Source organism: Mobula birostris, chromosome 13 (assembly GCF_030028105.1).
Source record: "Mobula birostris isolate sMobBir1 chromosome 13, sMobBir1.hap1, whole genome shotgun sequence".
Taxonomy (NCBI): Eukaryota; Metazoa; Chordata; class Chondrichthyes; order Myliobatiformes; family Myliobatidae; genus Mobula; species Mobula birostris.
The window spans coordinates 10,478,016-10,499,727 of record NC_092382.1 but is presented as its reverse complement, the minus strand read 5'-3'; the positions used below and the strand labels follow the sequence as shown (position 1 = coordinate 10,499,727).

The following is a 21,712-nucleotide window of genomic DNA, read 5'->3' as shown; positions in this document are numbered from 1 at the left end:
TACGTGGGTACCAAGAGTCCCGATGAAGCGTCTTGGCCCGAAATGTTGATTCCCATCCATAGATGCTGCCTCACATGCCGTGCTCTTCCAGCAATTTGTGTGTAGTTCTCATCAGGGGTGATTCAGAAGTTCATAGCCTAAGGTAGAAGGAGATGAGTTATTAACTTCAAACTTTCTGCATAATCACTCAAAGAGTTGACCTGCATGTGCCTGTAAGGAGAGCTGTATAACTCATCTCCTTCTACCTTAGGCCACAAACTTATCAATCACCCCTGCTGTGGACACTTTCTGGAGGTCCAAGATCCGTTTGCTCCACGACCACTGGACTAAGTGTGTAAATGCAGGAGTGGACGATGTTGAAAAAATAAATGTGCTAGGTTCTCTAAAATTGACTCATTCTACTTTTGGCCACAAACTTATCAATCTCATTACAAAGAGGAAGTAGTATTCTAAATGTAAGGTGACAAAACCGTGACTGACAAGAGAAATGAAAGACAACATAAAAAAACAAAGAGAGGACATGGAGCAAAAACTACTAGGAAGCTAGAGGATTCAGAAGCTTTTAAAAACCAGAACGCAACTGAAGTAATTATGAAGGAAAAGATGGAATACATAGGTGAGCTAGCCAGTAATATTAAAGAGGATACCAAATGTTTGTTCAGGTACATATAAACATGTAAAAGAGAGGCGGAAGTGGATATCAGGCCACTGAAAAATGATGCTGGAGAGGGAGTAATGGGGTGGGATGCAAGGTGATGGCAGATCAACTGAATAAGTTGAATAACTGAATAAACTCACTCTTATCCGTCAAAGACCCTGACAAGAATATGGAATTCCCAGATATCAGTGGTCAGAATGCGAAAAGTTACGTTACTCAGGAGAAGGTTCTTGGGAAACAGAGATGGTCTGAAGGTAAATAGATCACCTGGACCAGATGGTGTACACCCCAGGGATCTGAAAGAGGTGGCTGAAGAGATGTGGAGGCATTAGCAATGATCTTTCGAGAATCATTAAGGAAATTATATCCTAAGAAGTTTTTTCCTTCACTAGTCCCCCTCTCCCAGTTTCACCTATCACCTGCCACTTCCTCTACGCTTTTCACCCCCACTCTTCTTCCTCTGACGTCTCATCATTCTTTTCCCCCCAGTCCTGATGAAGGGTCTCAGCCTGAAACGTTGACTGTTTACTATTTCCCATATATGCTGCCTGGCCTCCTAGGTTCCTCCAGCATTTTGTGTATGTGTTGCTTGGATTTCCAGCATCCACAGATTTTCTCCTGTTTTTGATAAAACCAAAAGCGGGGTCATATAATATAACAAGAAATTAATGGGAAGTTAGAGGATTGGAAAGCTTTTACATAACCAACAGGAGACAACTAAAAAAAAACACAGGAGATACAAGATGAAAAATTAAGGTAAGTGAGCCAATAATATCAAGCATCAAAAGTTGTTCAGATTTATACAGAGTAAAAGAGAGGCAAGAGTTGATATAACGCTGGAAGATGATGCTGGCGAGTTAGTAACAGAGCAAAGGAATAGTGGCCATATGTTATTATAAGTGCTTTGTGTCAATCTTCACTGTGTAAGACACTGGCAGTATAAGACCGTAAGACATAGGAGCAGAATTAGGCCATTCAGCCCCATCGAGTCTGCTCCGCCATTCTATCATGGCTGATCCCGGTTCTCACTCAACCCCATACACCTGCCTCCTCGGCATATCCTGTAATGCCCTGACTGATCAGCAAACTATTAGCTTCTGCCTTGAATGTAGCCACAGACTTGGCCCCCACCGCTGTCTGTGTCAGAGAATTCCACAGATTCACTGCTCTCTGACTGAATAAAATCCTCTAAAAGGTCACTCCTCAGTTTTGAGGCTGTGACCTCTGTTATGACTACCCCCACCATATGAAAAGTCCTCTCCTCATCCACCCTATCTAGATCTATCCACATTTGGTGGGTTTCAGTGAGATTTAACTCCCCCAGCACCCCCATCTATTAAACATAGGTCAGTGCAGGAGTACGGGCCCAAGGCTGGCAAACGCTCCTCATATCTCAACCGCTTCTTTCACAGAATCATCTTCTTGAATATCCTCCGGACTCTCTCCAATGACAACACACCTTTTCTGAGATCTAGGTCCCCAATATTCTAAATGGAGCCTAAGTGGTGTCTTATAAAGTATCAACATTTTCTCAGGTGAATGGCCTCTCCCCAGTGTGAAATCACTGATGTACCTTCAGTGCAGATGAGACAGTAAATCCCTTCCCACAGTCTGAGCAGGTGAACGGCCTCTCTCCAGTGTGAACTCGCTGATGTACCTTCAGTTTACATGATTTAGTGAATCCCTTCCCACAGTCTGAGCAGGTGAACAGCCGATCCCCGATGTGAACTCGCTGGTGAGCCATTAGGTCAGATAACCGAGTGAAACCTTCCCCACAAATTCAGCAGATGACCAGCCTCTGCTCAGTGTGAACTGACTGGTGTGTCCACAGGTGGAAAGACTGACTGAATCCCTTCTCACACACAGAACAGGTGAATGACCTTGTCCCAGTGTGAACTTGCTGATGTACCTTCAGCTGAGATGACCGACTGAACCATTCGCACTGTCTGAGCAGATGAATGGGTTCCTCCCTTTGTTGACGTACAGCTGGGATTTTCTTTTATCTACTGTCAGTTTAAAGTGCCACAGTTTTAAAGCCATGAAAACATCTTCTGCCCAGATGAATGGTTGGTCCGCACAGCTGTTAAAATGAATTAAATGAATATTAGTATTATTTAATGTTCTTGTCACAGAGTCATAGAAAAGTACAACACAGAAACAGGCCCTTTGGCCCATCTAGTTTGTGTTGAAGTATTTAAACTGTCTACCCCTGTACCCCTACCATCCAGGTACCTATACGAACCTCTTAAATGTTGAAAATGAGCTCGCATGCACCAGTTGGGCTGTCTGCTCATTCCACACCTGGACGACCGTCTGTGTGAAAAATTTTCCCTTAATGTTTCACCGTTCACCCTTAATCCATGGCATCTGGTTGTAGTCCCACCCAACCTCAGTGGAAAAAGCCAGCTTGCATTTACCCCATCTATAACCCTCATAATTCTGGTATATCTCCATCAAATCTCCCCTCAATCTTCTACATTCCAAGGAATAAAGCCCTGTCCTGTTCAATCATTCCTTATAACCCCAGTCCTCCAGACCTGGCAACATCCTTGCGAATTTTTCCTGAACTCTTTCAACCTCCTTTACATCTTCCTGTGGGTTAGTGACCAAAGCTGCACACAACACTCAAAATTAGGCCTCACCAATGTCTTGTACAAAGTCAACATAACATCCATCTCCTGTACTCAGTAATTTGGTTTATGAAGGCCAATGTCCCAAAATCTTTCTTTCCATCCGTATCGAACTGAGTCACCACTTTCGGTGAAATATAGACCTGTATTCTCAGATTCATTTCTTCTACAACACTTCTCTGTGCCCGACCAGTCACTGTGTAAGACCAACCCTGGTAGGTCCCACCAAAGTGCAACACTTCACACTTGTCTGCATTAAATTCCATTATCCATTTCTCAACCCACTTTTCCAGCGGGTCCAGATCTCACTGCAAGACATGATAGTCTTCCTCGCTGTCCACTACACCACTAATCTTGGTGTCACCTTCAAAATTGCTGATCCAGTTAACCACCATATCATCCAGATTACTGATACAGTTGACAAACAACTAGTCACAGGCTTCCAGTCAGAGAGGAAGATCCATCTGCTTCCATACTCTGGTGATGAAGTTTTAAGGGGATTGGGTGACATAAGAAATGATTCTTGGACTCTTGTAAATAACGGGTTAAAATTTAAGTGCGAAATTATGTGTGCTCTGTTCTGGATAGTGTGCACATTTCTGTTTTGTCCTTTACTGAGGAATCTGCTTGCAGCTTGTTTAGATTAACGACTCACAGATGTCTCTTGGGAACATTATGTGGAGTTGAGTTCTCATGAGACACAAATTGAACTAAGTTCCCTCCTATGTCTAACAAAAGAGAATAACTGATAAGGATTGGACAGAACATTCATTTGTAATTAAAACCCTGATTTAGTGGACTCTCTTATCTAAGCCAACGAAAAGGGAGACATATCCGAGACCTATGCCAGTGTCCATGGCTACACACTGAATCTGGAGTGAGTGGGAGGAACTGAAGGAGAAACTGTTGCTGTGAGGACCGGTTCTGTCAGACGGAGGATGGTGATGATGGAGGGGAACTGGCTGGTTCTTTCCTTGAGAAATGTGGAAAGTTTTAGGGCCCTTTTAATAGGGGCACTGGACATCCATAGAGAAAATGAGACGGTCAGGGCCAGGGAATTGAAAGTTAGTGAGTAGATCGAGAGCACGGGAAGGTTTGGGAATGCCGGTGGGAAGGGACTGAAGAATGGGGCATAGGATGGACTGGAGCGATGAGAACACAGGATCAGTGGGGCAGGAGCAGGCAGAGACAATGAGCCTACCCAGACATGCAGACTTGTGAATCGAGTAGGAGGTAGAAGAGAGCAGTTCAGGGCAATGGAACCACGGGTTTTCCACAGGGAATGGAGGTACTCCAGAGTTGGTGATGTCAGTGATAATGTCGGAGACAGTTCTCTGATCGTCCGGAGTCGGGATTATTCAAGGTGTAGGCATGAGGATGTGTCTGAGAGGTACCGCCGTGTCTCAGCAAGGTGGAGGTCAGTCCGCCACTCTACAACAGCAGCACCCTGTCTGCGGGATTGTTGGTGAGGTTTGGACTGGTGCTGAGAGATTGGAGGTGCAGTGTATTCAGAGGGGGTAAAGTTCGAGAAGTGAGGATTCCTGATGTTGAGGTGGTTGATGTCTAGTTGGCAATTAGTGATGAAGATATCCCAGAGCAGGGAGAGAACCAGGAAGAGGAGGGGGGTTGGAGACAGGAGAATGTACCGTCAGCGCTGAGTGATGAATTCTTGCCGATAAGGCGGGCTCGGAGACGGAGGTAAATGTGAAATAAACTTCACCTTCCCAGCAGCAGCTCCTCCTGAGCGTCTGAGAAGCTCCAACCAATTGTTTATGAAAGTGTCTGCAGAAATACACACGGAATAGACAAATAATATTATATGTTGAATACAACGAATACGAGGCGTTACGTTTTCCCCGAGGGTGTAGTACTCCCATTAATCCCCACGCGGAATTGAGACAACCATGCTGCAGAGAGTGAGAGACAGAATGGAACCGAATCCGCCAGTTTGTCAAAACGACCGCGGCAGGACTCGAACCTGCAATCTTCTGATGACTTCTAACCAAGCACCGAAGTCAGACGCCTTATCCATTAGGCCACACGGCCGTATTCTGTGAGAATGGGGAACATGCTGAATGCTGCAAGGAGTTTCCCCGTGTAGAATGATTTCCTCGCCGAGCTAAAAGTACTCGCATGCAGTGATTTCATTCCAGGTGAACATTCGATCACTGTTGTCAATATCTCTCCATTCATTCCTGCTCTGGGCTGTTCAATATTCTGTTTCTATCACACAGAAAGGAATTCTCAAAGGCACATCCCACTGTCTCTTGCAGCGGCGTTTTATTCTGGGATTAGAATAAGAGAAAATGGTCGACCATATTCAATACATCATTGATAGAGTGAGCTCGATCTCTTTTTAGGTATTTCAGCCGTTGGTTTGGTATTCCAGAGCCGAGCAGCCATGTGTTTGTGTCGGATCAGCGTCAGGTTGTTCGGATCTGCGGCTGCGCAGAGCGTGTCATCGTGTCTGTAATGTGGAAACTATCGGGTTATTGCATTTGCCCAATACACGGAAAGTCGTCATTCTCGAACCAAATGGCAAATTCCAATAATATCTGTTTACTTGAAATCGAGCAACATGCTAACAAAGCTATTGAAATCTTATTTAATTCAACATAAATTTATCTCATTTTACAACTCAAAACATTCACAGTTTCTCCGAGTTACAGAGCACGGAATCGATACTGATGCCACGCGTCCATAGCGTCTAAAGTGCATAAAATAACTAATTCCGTGTTTCCTGTGGTATGAACAAATCTCTCTAAACTGTCTTTATCCACCTCCATGAATTCTGGTAAGCACAGCGAGCAAAGTAAATCGGCATAGAATCTGAACACACATGTGTGAACCTTAAGCAGAAGTTTTAAATGCTGTGAAAAAATTCAGAACTTCGGAACACAAGAGAGGGAAGAGCAGACGAGGTGGCCGAGAGGTGAAGGCGATGGACTGCTAATCCATTGTGCTCTGCACGCGTGGGTTCGAATCCCATCCTCGTCGCGACATGTGAAACGGGGGAACACCTTTGAAACTGTCACTTTAAAACATCCAAGCCTCCAAATTTTGTCACAGGGACGCCAGACAATTCGTTATGTGAGTCATGAAAAGCAATATTCATCATTAATTTATCACTAAATTTGGCCTCAATACCACAAGATATAGGAACAAAATTAGGCTATTCGGCTGACCGATCTCCGCCATTCGATCACGGCTGACGCCTCACCTTCAGTTTTGTGAACAGTTTTGAGTCCCTCATCTTTAGAAATATGTGCTGGCATTGGAGAGAGTCTAGAGGACGTTCACAAGGATAATTGATGGCTCTGGGGCTCTACTAGCTGGAATTCAGAAGGATGAGAAGGGGATCTCATTGAAGCTATTTGAACGTTGAAAGGACTAGCCGGAGTAGATGTGGAAAGGGTGATTACCATGGTGGGAGAGTCTAGAACGAGAGAGCACAGAGTCAGGATAGAAGTGCGCCTTTTCAAAAAAAGATTTCTTTGGCCAAAGGGTGGCAAATTTGTGGAATTTATTGCCACATCCAGTTGTGGAGGCCATGTCGTTGGGCGTATTTAAGGCAGAGATTGGTAGGTTTTTGATTGGAGATGGCACCAAAGTTACGGGGAGAGGGCTAGGAACTGGAGTTCATGAGGAGTTAAAAAAAAGGATCAGCCGTGATTGAATGGCGAAGCAGACTGGATGGGCCAGACGGCCTAATTCTGCTCCTATGTCTTATGGCCTCATGGTCATACATATCATTCCTCTCAACTCCATTCGCCTGCCTTCTCCTCGTCACATTTGACATCCTTACTACCTGTCCACCTCCTCCAACGCCGCTTTAAATATACCCAGTTACTTGCCTTTTACGGCTATCTGTGGCAATAAATTCCACAAATCCATAACTTTCTGTCTACAGGAATTGCTTCTCGTCCTTTTCTAAAGGGACGTCATTATCTGAGGTTGTGCCCGCTGGCCCTCGACTCTAGCACTACATGAAAATCCCCTCCATGGTCTGACCGCAGACCTCTGTCGAACACCACCCTGCCCATATCTCACCCGTCAGACCCTGAAGCCGTTCTCATACCACCCCACCTTCACTGAAGCTGCATCTCCGCTCCCGCACTGGCTTGAGCAGCAACACAAGACCAGGGTACCTAATCTTGATCCTGTGGGCCCATAACTGCACGTCAGCCGCTCCCGCAGCCCCCATCTGACCCCTCACGCTCAGCAGACGCCCATTGCTCAACGACCACAGAACCCCACCAGAAACATCCACATGAGTAGCAACTCAGAGCACACCCCAGCACTCACTCATCTAACTGACCGCACACCGCTCCCTCGGGTCCGATATCTGTGAATCCACACACTCACTCATCTAACTGACCGCACACCGCTCCCTCGGGTCCGATATCTGTGAATCCACACACTCACTCATCTAACCGACCGCACACCGCTCCCTCAGGTCCGATATCTGTGAATCCACACACTCACTCATCTAACTGACCGCACACCGCTCCCTCAGGTCCGATATCTGTGAATCCACACACTCACTCATCTAACCGACCGCACACCGCTCCCTCGGGCTCCGGTATCTGTGAATCCACACACTCACTCCCCACTCTCACTCATCTAACTGACCGCACACCGCTCCCTCGGGTCCGATATCAGTGAATCCCCGGGAGGATGCCTTTCGGCATTTTGACCCGGTGCTGCTTCGCGCGTCATTCTGCAGTTTCCCGTGGGCAGTGAAAGTCTACGTTGATTGCATCAGTACAAGCCAGGTTTAACAAAGCGATAAGGGCGAGATTCATCTGATTCCGAACGGGGAAAGGGAGGAAAGAGGGAGGGCCATTCTTTGGGAAATCAGTTTCGCTGGCCACCACAGAAATAACCCAGTGAACGCTCTAGAAAGAGGTCACTCGCCCTATCTAATATAAGGTTCAGACTTTGTATATCACTGTTAGGGCTGCACTTTGAGTGTTGTGAGCAGATCTGCGCTCCTTCGCTTAGAAAGGATTTGCCGAAACTAGAGAGGGCTCAATCCTGGTTTACGAAAATGATTCCAGGCATTAATGGCTCGTCATATGAAGAGGGTCTGTTGGCTCTGGCCCGGTGTTCACCGGAATTCAGAAACATGAGCTGTGACGTCGTTGGAACATACCGAACGGTGAAAGGTCTTGACAGAATGGATGTGGGGTGGATACTTTCTAAGAATGGATGTGGGGTGGATAATTTCTATGATTGGATATGGGGTGGATAATTTCTATGAATGGATGTGGGGTGAATAATATCTATGAATGGATGTGGGGTAGATAATTTCTATGAAATGATGTGGGGTGGATAATTTCTATGAATGGAATTGGGATGGATAATTTCTATGACGAGAGAGGCTAGGACCAGACGACGCTGTCCCAGGGTAGAGGGGCGTCTTTGTAGAACGGCGAACAGAATTAATTTCGTTAGCCAGAGAGTGGTGAATCTCTGTAGTTCTTTGCCACGGGCACCTGCGGAGACCAAGTCTTTATGTATATTTAAGAGGGAAAGTGACAGACTTTTCATTGTGCTGGTTAGGGAGAGAGAAAGCGGGACACTGGGGCTGAAAGGAAAATTGGATCAGCCATGATAAAATGGTGGAGCAGACTCGATGGGCGACCTGGATTGATTCTGCTCCTACTCCTGATGGCCTTATGGTCTTACCTTCTTTGTGCTCAGTATTATTGGAGCCGTCTCGTTAACTTTGAGATCGATATCTACACATAAATTGCCCGTCATCTGTGTATGCAGTTACCTTTGAAGACTCCTGGTGAACCCATTTCCATCACAGGATCAGACAGCGTCATCCAATGCACAAACACTTCTTGTTTGTAAACCACAGCGTGTGTAGCCCAGGTGGTATCCCGGTAAATCTTCTCTTCACCCACTTTCACGTTTCCACCGTTTTCCTAAACACAACATCTCAAGTGTGGTCTAACCTGTGCGTTATAGATCTGCAAACATTTTCACACCACGTTTGAGCTCGGTTCCCGACAAATGAAGGCCAGCACGCCTTCCTAATACAGCTCCCAACTTGTTCATAGTTCAGAGTACATTTATCATCAACATGTGTACACAGTACACAGCCTGATCCGAGATTGCTCGTCGATGTAGGTCTGTGCGTGTTATAGCGTGCCTCAATAATATTACCAAGTTTTTCAGGGAGGTTAGCAGGAAAGCTGATGAAGGCTTTTGCCCGGTTAACTTCAGCAAAAACTTTGTCAATATCCGGCATGAGAGGTTGGTCCGGTGTGTTCAGTCATTTGGCACTGTGGATGAAGTAGTAAATTGGATTCAACATTGGTTTACAGCAGGGTTTCGCTTCCTGGTGTCAACGGACACCTCGGTAAATAGTCGGGCTCCATGGCATAAATCATTTGGAAACCCTTGTCTTACAGGCAGAATCCAGGGATTCTGGTAGATGGTGGTCTCTCTAACTGGAGGCTTGTAGTTACTGGTGTAAAGCAGGTGTTGCTCTGGGTCCACTGTTGTTTGTCATACATATCAACGATCTGAGTGATAATCTGATAAATAGAATCTGCAGATTTGCGAATGATACCAATATTGGATGAGAAGTTGACAGCAGGAGTTGCTAATGGTCTTGAATACAGGTAAGCATGTGGTGTATCGCTTTGGGAGGGCAAACCGTGGCAGGACTTACACTGTAAAAGACAGGGCAGTCTGTACTGCGGTATAACAGGGGGACCTGGTAAGACCGGTTCATAATTCCTAGAAAGCGGCTTCACAGGCAGATCGGGTCGGAAGGAGAACTATTGGTGCATTGGCTTTCAGACATCAGAGTGATGTGTACAGGAGTTGCGATGCTCTGTAGAGGTTGTATAAGATGTTGGTAATGCCTGATAGGGAGCATTGTATGTGTTCTGGTCGCCTACTTGCATGAGCGATACCAATTATTTTGACAGAGTGCAGAGAGAAATTGCGAGGATGATGCAGGGACTTGAGGGCCGCTGTTAGAGGAAAAGATCGAGTAGGTTAGGAATAGGTTCCGGTTCCCCCAAGCGTTGGAGTCAGCGGGAACTTTTGTAAAGAGATGTACAAATTTGTGAAGGGCAGAGATAGGGCAAATACAAACAGGCGTTTTACACTGAGGTTTGACTAGAGTAGACGAGAGCTCATAAGTTACGGGTGAAAAGTGAAATATTTCAGGGCAATATGCGGTGGAACATCTTCTCAAGGCAGTGAGACTGTGGAACGAGCTTCCAACGGAAATGGTGGATGCGGGACCGATTTCAACATTAAAGAGCAATGGGATAGTTATGGACGGTGTGGTCCGGATGCAATGCCCATGGGACTAGGGAGAGTGTAAGTTCGGCACTACCGGATGAGCAGAAGGGCCTGTTTCAGTGCCGTGCTGCTCTATGATTCTCTGCTCTGTGACTCTGCTACCAAATGCAACTGCGGGATGATCTCCAGCGGGGGGAAATGTACCTCCATCAGCCTGGATGTGGCGTGGCATCAATATGGGACCACTTCCCATTCCTCTCATAGTCTGTTGTAGGCAGAAATATATACCGCGCTTTGTGTGCAAATCTAGCCAGTGAGTTAAGCAATAAGTTGCCAAAACAACATAGTATATTCTAAAAATCAATTTGGAATTAACTTCTGAAGTTGGCAGCACTTGATTTGGCCTTGAGTAAGCTCAGAAACCCCTGTGAATGAATCTATAAGCTACAGGCATGATGCTGGCGGAACTTTTAATATCAGGCAGCATCTGCGGACGAATATGGACAGTTGTTTTTTTTTTTGCGGTCGAGACAACTTATGTTGACCCTTCAAAGAATCCAGATCCTCGACATAATTAACCATTTTATTCTCAAGCGCACACAAAAATCTTCGAGAATTAGTGCGAGAACCCCTGATATACCATTAATCCCCTTTCCCTGACACGCAGATATTTGCGCAGCTGTAATTTTAAGCCACTGCACAGCCGAAACCTCAGTTATTGATGCTGGTTTCAGAATGCTGCGTTCTTTCGAATTCGTCTCTCTTTGGACCAACTCTCTTTTCCCAGTGTCCGCAATTGACGAAGAATTCGTGTTGTAATCTGATGTTTCATGAAATGTCAAACAACCCAGGTCCCCTACTTCTGTATGTTTCTCTATCTAAACCCGAGAACAGCGAGTTTCAGGAATAGCTCGCTTTATATATCCTGATGTTTCGCTGTGCGCGTGTATTGATGTTCCACAGCGCAGTTCATCTCTGTTCAGCAGCTTCATACGCACTTTTTCTCTGAGTCAATTTCTTTCTGAAATCCAACTTCGAAAATCCTCTGGTGAGTCTGTAATATTGTTACTAGTACTTATTTGCATTTAAACTGCTGTTGATACAATGCTTTCTATTTTTCTCTGTCTCTGGGACAGCAGCCGATAATGTCTGTAATGCTGGGGTCATTGGTTTGCATTTCGCTCTGCATATTTCCCAACATCTATGTTTGCTACTGACTCGGTAACAGTGCAAACAGTGAGGGTTTGCGCCAGAAAAAAAAAAAAACGATGTTTATGTATCATCTCCAGAAATAAATCACCGGAGCAGAGTAAGTGAATGACATTAAAGGTGCGCCATCACAGAGAAATAACAAGGCAGAGAATCCACTCGCAATGTTCCAGTGGAATCAGCGCTGATGAGGTGGACTCAACAACAGGATTACAGACTACTGTCGCCACCAGCGATGCTCAGATAATGTCCTGTCATTGCCGGAGTAGTTTGACAACATCGTACTTGGTGTTGCAATCCCAGCATCGGCCGTCTCTTGAGGCTTTAAGACTGGTGTTGCGTCCAGTTCAATGAAATAAGGCGTGTTATTTCCCCATTGGCATTACGGTTCGTTAAAGTAGAGAAATAATTGCTAATTAGCAGTAATTAGCACCAGTCCATGTACGAGTTGTTTTCATCATTTTGTAACCGATTATTTTATAAAAGAATGTCATTCTGTGCTTCAGCTACATTTAGGACGGAAACATTCAGACGCGGTGGACTCTGAACAACGTGTGATCGGTGAAGAGTTTTACCTAGTAGGCGCAAAAGAAATCTGCTATTTGGGCTTTGATATAACCGTTTAAGTTTATTTACTGGCTATTTACAACTTTTATAACATTTAGAAATTGGGAACATTCGGAACAGAACTGTAAATACTAACAGTCTGGATTAACAATGCTTGATGAGAGGACTATTTGTTACACAGTGATTATAATTGTCGGTATCCCAGGTAAGTACCTTTCTGTTACTTATACGGAAGCAGAGACCTCACGCGTCTCTAGGGTACGTCCACACTACGCCGGATAATTTTGAAAACGAAACTTCTTCTCTTCGTTTTGACCTTCTCTCCATACTGAAACGGCATTTTCATCCCCCGAAAACGGAGATTTTCAGCAACGATCTCCAGAGTGAATAAATCTGAAAACGCCTAATACCCGTTGTAGTGTGTACGGGGTAAATGGAGAGATTTAAAAACGCTGTAATGACTGCACCACAACAATACTTTTTCTGCTTCTGCCTGGTGCTGCGCAAGCACTGCCGGACGGCTGTTATAACGGGCAGTCGATGTGAACGGCGTGAGAGTTAATTTGTAAAGTGAACTTTTTTGACTATTGAAAAACGCTGTCATGACGCGCCGGAACAGATCGCCGCAGCGCGGCATTTCGTTGTTTTCTTGAACTCAACCACCTATCAATTTCAGAACAGACGGTAACGAGACTGAAGCCAGAAGGGTTAGAAATGTACTCACCAAATACCTTACTTACGTAAGTAACCCATAGCTTACTGAATAAATAAGTATATTCACTTTGCCCTGTTTTCTGACCTTGCTTGCATGAAGGTGCTTCACCTACTTATGCAAGTACTTCTCCGACAATAGATGTGTAACAGCCTAATGTGACATTGTATGGAAATAAAAGATAACACCGATGCAGACGTTTTATATATTTAACAAGGTGCTTTATTAATGCAACAGAGTTAGTCAGTTTTTCAATGCTCGTCGTCAGCCGGGTCATACTGTCCGTGAACTCCCTGTCGGTTGCCTCCATACGCTCCAGTATTTGTTTTTTTTTTAGTTTTAAGTCCTCTTGCGCGAGAGCCAAGAGCAAGTCCTTTTAAGTTTTTCGACTCTAACTGGACAAACGCGCACCAAGTACACCGTTTTCTCTTCACTTGTTTTCTGTGTGTCCTGCGCATGCCCAGTGGGAGGAGATTCGCCCAAATATCCGTCTAATGTGGACGGAGATATTTTGAAAAACGCGTAGTGTGGACGCCTGTCATTTTTTACTCGAAAGCGGCGTTTTCAAAATTATCCGGTGTAGTGTGGACGTAGTCTCAGCTACTGCTGATGTTGTTTCAATCGCTGTTTATTAAACATCCCTAAAATGCTGTCTCGTACCTCTCCGTCTCCTGCCCTGTTAATATGTTAACCTGGGTCATGCAGACTTGTCACTGGAACTGCCTGTAGTCTTCTCATTTGTGACGTGAGACTTCTAACTGTACAGACACAACAAACACAATCCATGTTTATCAAAACCTCCTGTCATCAGCGAATCTCATTCCTTCCAACCCTGTCTCGTGAGCAGTCGATTAACGCTTAAACTCACAGTAAATAGCTTTGATTTCAACTTGTGAAATTCTGTTCCCTTTTCCTGTTCGGGTTCACGGGCAGTGAGCATCACAGGCAATTCTGATGTTATTAGCACCTCTCTAATTTCCCCGATCAGAGGATTAACGTAACAATCCACAGGATTCTTGTCTCTACAGTCACATAAGAACCAGATAAAGGCCAATATTCTCCTTCCCTAAAGGACATTTGTGAAACAAATACGGCTTTACAACAACTTGGTAGTGTCGTGTGCTTCGTCACCGAGGCCAGTTTGTTGGGGAAGGGTGAAAGAGACTCGGCTAAAGACAGGAATTCAAATCGGGCGGTAGGGTTCCATTTCACCGTAAACGATGCGCCACCACAGCTGTGATCCGGAAACTCCTGTCGCTCCACAAACACACACGCAACTTCCAGCGGCTGAGCGCCCAATTGCAAATTTACCAATTTCCACCAAAAAATTCTCTTCCCTCTTTCTGGAAGGTAAACTCAACTTTTCCCCTTCTACTTTTCCCTCCCAGCACTGTTCAATTAAAGGACGTTCCATTTTCTGTTCTTTGACAATTCCCAAGTTTTTTCAGTCACCAAATTCTTATCTATGTTTCTTGGTGTCAGCTCTGTTCCCCCTAAGATGCGCGTGCACGCAGCTGCGCCATAACTGAAATGGGTCACTCGGTAAATATATTTTTAAAATCTTTGTTAATATCATTATTAGATACTGTGAAATTAACTGTATTACTGAATATAATCCATAAATGTGCTAAATACTGAACATACCGCATTTACATTGGAAAGTTTTAGAGCTTCAGCGTATTTGCATTGTCATTGTTTCAAGCTACAACACTGTCAAAAATGGTAACAATAGAGACAGAAACCACCAACGCCGTTCAGTCAAAACAGTCTACTTTGGCACACTCCCTGTCAGATGTGACTGCCTAACAACGTTACTCGTGTTGTGTGTTATGTCTTGTCATTGTTCGACATGCATATTACAGATTTTTTAAAAAAAACTCACATTTAAAGTGCCGTGTAAAAATGTTCTGCTCAGAGCAATGGTTTGTCCCCGAAGCAGTAAAAAAAATAAAGGGAACTTTGCTGGGGTGCAGGTTCTTGGTTTCAGAATCTGACCTTGCAATCGAATAGTAACTAAGACTTCGGAAAGAAGCTTAGGAGCGCACTTTAATTACACCACCTCTCTGCTTGGAGATGCCGCGCTTGGAGTTCTGTGAACAGTTTTGGTCGCCCTGTTATCGGAAAGGCAGGAGTGCGCTGAAAGGAGAGCAGACAGTATTTACAAAGAAGCTGCAGAGACTCTCGGGCCTGAGTTGCAGGGAGAGGTTCGGCCGAGTGGCATTTTATTCCTTAAGGCAGGTGATTGGCCGATGGGTTAATAGAGGTGCATAAAACCACGATAATGTATAGAGCCAGTCATTCGTCTCCGTGGGGTTGGGTAATCGTGAGCAAAAGTGGGTATATTTAAAATCAGAGGACAGAAATGTAGTTGGATTTCGAGCCACGTTTTCCTACACAGAAGTTGCTCTGTGTATTGAAGAGCCTGACAAAGGAAATGGGCGATGCAGAGTCATTAACAATATTTAAAATACAGTTGGATATTTTGACAAATGTGAAAGCCTTAGAGAGATGTGATCCAAACGCGAGCGAACGGGACCGGCTCAGATGGCCATGTCGGTCAGCATGGAGATATTGAGCCGAAGGGCGCGTTTCTGTGCTCTATCATTCCTGGACTCTACTCATCGCTGCTGCATCCGTGATCGTGAGGAGATAATGCAGCATGTGCTACTTACTGTAAAGCGCTTTATGCTGCGGTCAGGTTTTCAAACAAACCGCATAAACACAGGTGTTCTTTACTTCCACTGATAATGTCCAGCAGAGATGAACGATGGATTTTATTTCAAGCGAACAAATCATGGCTGTATTTGTACGCAAAATCCGTTTGATTTTCCTTATTCTTTTTTTTGGTCTTTTTTGTTTCACTGCAGTTAACCTTGTGGCAATCATCATTCTCTGCCGAGGAAAATGCGGTCTCTCCAAATGTATCACGCACTACCTGGTGGCGATGGCCGCGGCGGATCTAATGGTGGTGATGATCGAAGTCCTGTTCTACCGGATGGGTCGAGCATACGGATTTGACACCGTCCTGGACAACGCTCCGTTCTGCCTTGTCCACTACGTCATGTGTCACGTGGCCGTTGATTGCTCCGTCTGGTTCACTGTCGCCTTCACTTTCGATCGCTTTGTGGCCATTTGTTCTGCTAAACTTAAAACGAGATACTGCATCCCCAAAATCGCGGGTTTGGTGATTGGCGCAATATTTGTCGGTCTTTGTTTAAAAAACATCCCATTTTACTTCCTGTATATGGAAACAACAGGTTTTTTGAACGGTAACTGGGTCTGTTTCGGTAGACCCGCACTTGCTTTCACCGAAGGGTTTGAGGGGTTTTATTGGGTGGACCGTCTGTTAAATCCGCTACTTCCTTTCTTCCTCATTTTGACCCTCAATGCTCTGACCGTCAGACAGATACTGGCGGCGAGCAGAGTCCGCAGGGAGCTCAAGGGACGGGGAAATTGCGGGAAACAGCGAGATCCGGAGATGGAGAGTCGGAGACAATCCATCATTCTGCTCTTCAGCCTGTCGGCGAGTTTCCTTCTCTGTTGGGCGACAAGCACTCTGGTCTTCATTCTCATGCGATGCCTCTACACTGACCTGGAAATGTCTATTCGGCTTTTCCAGGCACAGTTTTGGGGTTCTGTGATCCAGAATTTCAGCAGCTGCACGAATACATTTATTTACGGAGTGACCCAGACAAAATTCAGAGAGCAGTTGAAAGTTGTTCTACTCTACCCCGCTGTTTTAGTTTGGAAACATTTTAGAAGTCTGTACCACTCAGTTGAAAGGGTGAAATAATTTTCCCATTTCAACAAATATAAGTTGAACTTCCGGAAAACATTGCTGTTCCCAGCAGCTCCGCCTTTCCGTCATTTCAGAGAAAAAAAAACTATTTTTTAATATAGATTAGATTGCTTGGATATTTTCCTTCTGAAAAAATGCGTTTTACCTTGCACATTATATCACTGTAACATCCGGTATTGAAAACAAAGAGATTTAGTCTGAAAGTGTGCATTATCCGAACCTTTGGAGTGACTCGGCCGTGTCTGCCATCTCAACATCATTCTCTTTCCATCTTGTTCGGAATTTTCCCTTTATTTACTGTTCCAGTTTGCCTACTATACCAGCATGTAAACGTGAGATTTATTACTCTTTTCTCTGTCTGGCTGAAACTTTCCAGTTTCAGCAAACGTCGAAACCCACAATATAATTGAATCGATTCCCTGAACGGCTAATTCTGCTGCTGTAGTCTCATGATCCACTGGAACTTGCTTTGATTCCACATCACATCCCGTCAGTTTCTCAAGTCTTCAAAACCTGTTCTTTGATTTTAAACTGTAAACCTCGGATCAAAAACGTCATTCCCCAATTTTTTTTTCTTAACCGAATTTTCTTTGACAAGATATTTAAATATTTCTGTGTGCTCCTGTGCGACGCGAAATTCACATTGTACAGTATTTCCAAAAGCTCGATGCCTCTCTCTCACTCGATCACAATCACTCTGGTCTCTCTCTGTCACGCTGCATGTGTTATCAGGCTATCGTGAAAAGAGCGTGACGCGTCTGGAAATCCGGACGTCTGTCCTTGTTCTCGGAAAACATTGACTGGCGTTATATTAAAATAAGCAAGAGCAGTACAGATTGTCTAATAAGTAGTACTACACACCATTTATTATAAATTACCATAATTACACATTGCACATTTAGACGGAAAAAAACGTGAAGAATTTTGCTGCTCTTTATGTGAAGGACGTCAGAAATATAGCCAATTCAATTCAGTTATTTTTCTTAAGTCTATCTACCCAGTATTAACTCAAAATAAAAGTGACGTGCTGACACTGAACTATGCCCCCTTAAACGGACAATTTAACGCCATTCCAAATCACTTTACACAAACGTCCCAATAACTAGAGCAACATATTATGATCGAGCCCCAAGGTTAAAATTGCCCCTTGGTGTAATTCGGAATGTCTGGAAACATATTGTGCAATCCAGAATTGATATCTCACTACAAAAACGTCGAACTAGTAACAACGTAAACACGAGGAATTCTGCAGATGCTGGAAATTCTAGCAACACACATCAAAGTTGCTGGTGAACGCAGCACGCCAGGCAGCGTCTCTAGGAAGAGGTACAGTCGACGTTTCAGGCCGAGACCCTTCGTCAGGACTAACTGAAGGAAGAGATTTGAAAGTGGGAGGGGGAGGGAGGAGATCTGAAATGATAGGAGAAGACAGGAGGGGGAGGGATGGAGCCAAGAGTTGGACAGTTGATTGGCAAAAGGGATATGAGAGGATCATGGAACGGCAGGACCAGGGAGAAAGAAAAGGGGGAGGGGGAAACCCAGAGGATGGGCAAGGGGTATAGTCAGAGGGACAGAGGGAGAAAAAGGAGAGTGAGAGAAAGAACGTGTGTATATAAATAAATAACGGATGGGGTACGAGGGGGAGGTGGGCATTAGCGGAAGTTAGAGAAGTCAATGTTCATGCCATCAGGTTGGAGGCTACCCAGACGGAATCCCTCAATATGTTCTGCCACTTTGCTTCACGTTGCCCTCCAAAAACAAGGTTGCAGAAAGGTTAGGTTAGCAGTCATTTCAGTTTAGTTATTGCTGTGAGAATATTTATAACTTGACCTGTAACAAAATCCGGAATTCACTTCTAATTTCAGGTGCTTGATTATTGCTTTAAAATTCAGACAGATTAATTTGCTTTCAGACCGATCTATCTTACGGAAGCCCAGCGACATCTCTCAGACAGCGTCTCTCACTTACTCCTCCAACGAGACCCCACCACGGAGCACCAGGCCATTGTCTCCATACCATCGCTGACCTTATTAGCTCTGGGGATCAACTTCCACTGTAACACCCTCACAGTTCCTGCCCCCGGCGTCTCCCGCTTCTACCTCGTACCCAATAGCCTCAAACATGCCTGTTACAGCTTGTTCCGCCCCACTGAACTCATATCTGTATAACCTGACTCAGTTTTATCCCCCATGGTTCATTCCCTTCCTATACACATCCATGATAGCTCACACGCTTTGGATCTTTTCAATGTTTTCAGGTGCCCTGGCCCATGTCCAGTCTCTGTACACATCATCCCGACCATGATGTTCCCAAAGCTCCCCCATTTCTATCTGGACACCAAACCCAACGACTTCCATTCCACCATCACTTTCCTCCGTCTGGCGGAGCGTGTCCTCACGCTCAATAATTTCTCCTTTAGATCCTCCCACTTCCTGCAAACAAAAGGTGTGGCCATGAGCACTCGCATGGGTCCGAGCTATGCCGGCTTTTTCGTCCGCTCCGTGGAGACGCAGGTCAATAAATTCAAACGGATATACCAAACACCAGAGAGTCTGCAGATGCTGGAAATCCAAAGCAACGCACACAAAATGCCAGAGAAGCTAAGCAGGTCAGGCAGCATCTGTGGAAAAGAGTAAACAGCCATTTATTTCGGGCTGAGACCTTTCATCGGTACTGGAATGGAAGGGGAAAAGTCAGATTAAAAAGCTGTGGCTGGGTGGGGAATAGTTAAGGTGGCAGTTCATAGATGTAACCGGGAGAGAGGGAGGGGTGAAATAAAGAGCTGGGAAGTTGATTGGAGAAAGAAATAAAGGTCTGGAGAAGGAGGAATCTGAATCGAGCAGAGAGAAGTCCATGGAAAAAAAGGGACGTGGGGTGGGTAGGGGAGAGCACCAGAGGGTGGGGATGATCAGGTTAGAGGAAACGTTGTGAAAGGGAGACATGAATGCGGAATGGTGAAGAGTTTGTCGGGGTTGGGGTGGGCAATGACCAGACGTTAGAGAAATCGATGTTCATGCCATAATATTGGAGGCTACCCTGACGGATTACAAGGTGTCAGTGCTCGAACCTGTGTGTCACCGCCTTGGCAGTAGAGGAGGCCACGGACCGGCGTGTCAGAATGGGAATGGGAAGTAGAATTGAAATGGGAGACCACCGCTTTTCGTGGCAGGTGCTCAACGAGGGGGAGAGGTTTCCGATCTACGTTGGGTCTCACTGATATCTAGAAGCTCTCAACGACCGATACAGTAGATGACCCCAACAGACTCGCAGGTGAAGTGTCGCCACACCTGGAAGGACTGTTTGGGGCCCTGAGGGAGGAGGTGTAAGGGCAGATGCTGCGCTTGTTCCAGTTGCAATGACAAGTGCCAGGAGGAAGATCAGTGGGGACGGACAAGGGGGTCAGCGAAGGAGTTATCCCTGCAGGAAGCAGAAATGGTCGGTAGTCGTATGAGGATAGAAAGATTTGCTCGGTGGCGGGATCCCGTTGGAGGTGGTGGAAGTGAAGTGCAATTATGCGCTGAATGAGGCTTGTGGTGCGGTAAGTGAGGACAAGAGGAACTCTATCCGTGATGGGGCGGTGGTACGGTGGTGTAAGGGCAGATGTGCGTGAAATGGGAGAGATGCGAGTGAGGCACTGTTGATGTTGGAGGAGAGGAAGCCCCTTTCTTTGAAGAAGGAGGACATCTCAGTTGCTCTGGAATGAAAAGCCTCATCCTGAGAGCAGATACAGCGGGGACGGAGGAGCTGAAAGAAGGGGTGACATTATTTACAAATGACAGGGTGGAAAGAGGTACTGTCCGGATTGCTGTGAGTCTGTAGGTTTGTTAAATATACCAGTCGATAGACTGTCTCCGGAGATGGAAATAGAGATACAGAAAGAGAAGAGAGGTGTCGAAAGTGAATTTGAGGGCAGGGTGGAAGCTGGAGCCAAAGTTGAATAAATCGACGAGCTCAGCACAAGTGCAGGAAGCAGCAACAATGCAATCGTCGATTTAGCGTTGATGATTTGGGGAACGTTGCTTCTGTAGGCTTTATACAAGACCTGGTGACTTATCCAACTTGACGCTTTCCAAAACCTCCAGCACATCCTCTTCCTTAATATCTACATGCTTAAGCTTTCCAGTCCGCTGTAAGTCATCCCTACAATCGTCAGGATCATTTTTCCGTAGTGAATACTGAAGCAAAGTATCCATTAACTGCCCCTGCTCCCTCCTCCGGTTCCATACACTCTTTTCCACTGTCACACTTGATTGGTCCTATTCTCTCACTCCTTATCCTCTTGCTCTTCACAAACTTCTGGAATGCCTTGGGGTTTTCCTTAATCCTGTCCGTCAAGGACCTCTCATGGCCCCTTCTGGCTCTCCTAATTTCTTTCGTGAGCTCCTTCCTGCTAGCCTTATAATCTTCTAGCTCTCTATCATTTCCTAGCTTTTTCAACCTTTTGTAAGCTCTTCTTTTATTCTTGACTAGATTTACACTTCTTCGGCTTCTCTGCTCCAGGACGAGTCATAACAGCTTTTCCAGTCTAACCTGGGTCTGACGTTCCTTACCGGTGGAAATATTCCCAGGAATATTCTCGGCTACATGACGGAGACGTCTACGTCTATCCTAACTTGATGGGACCAGAATTGGGAGCCACAGTCCAGCTGTGCCCGGCTCTGCTCCAACATCTTCGGCCTCTGGCCTTCGAAGTGTCCGATGTCCCTCACTCCCCACTCTCTTAACGGGGTAGTGAAGCTGTCCAACGCAATAACTACAGTATGTACAGAAATAAGTTAAATATACAGTGCAGAATGAAAGAGAAAAATACAGAGGAAGATTTTATCAACGGATCGATCTCCATTCCAAAATCTGATTGCGGATGG

General features: G+C 45.3%; 2 non-coding genes across 2 annotated transcripts; one reads left to right on the top strand and one right to left on the bottom strand.

Moving 5' to 3' along the window:
• Positions 1 to 5,245: 5,245 nt before the first annotated feature.
• trnar-ucg (transfer RNA arginine (anticodon UCG)) lies at positions 5,246 to 5,334 on the bottom strand. Its single transcript is given in 2 exon segments — positions 5,246 to 5,281; positions 5,298 to 5,334. It is a non-coding gene; the product is annotated as a tRNA-Arg (tRNA).
• Positions 5,335 to 6,203: 869 nt separating this feature from the next.
• On the top strand, positions 6,204 to 6,285 carry trnas-gcu (transfer RNA serine (anticodon GCU)). Its single transcript has one exon. It is a non-coding gene; the product is annotated as a tRNA-Ser (tRNA).
• The last annotated feature ends 15,427 nt before the right edge of the window (positions 6,286 to 21,712 follow it).